Source organism: Antennarius striatus, chromosome 23 (assembly GCF_040054535.1).
Source record: "Antennarius striatus isolate MH-2024 chromosome 23, ASM4005453v1, whole genome shotgun sequence".
NCBI classification, from domain to species: domain Eukaryota; kingdom Metazoa; phylum Chordata; class Actinopteri; order Lophiiformes; family Antennariidae; genus Antennarius; species Antennarius striatus.
In genome coordinates this window covers 7,224,740-7,225,000 of record NC_090798.1, presented here as the reverse complement: position 1 = coordinate 7,225,000, position 261 = coordinate 7,224,740, and positions in this window count along the sequence as shown.

Sequence of the window (261 nt, the reverse complement as noted above, 5' to 3'; positions counted from 1 at the left end):
TGCTTTGGGCTTGTCTCAGCAGGGGTTCTTTCACTGCCTCTGCTAATAACAGGGCTATTTCACACACACAAACACACACACAAACAAACACACACACAATCGTTATCAACAAGTTATCAAATCCAGCTTCGTTAGTGTTGAATGTTGCCTGGCAACGTATTGACAGACCTGATTTCGATCTCTTCAACAGTCCTCCCCTTGCATTTCCCCTCCTCTCTGCCTCTGGCATTATGGTACTTTTTTCTAGTAAGTGTTGGCATC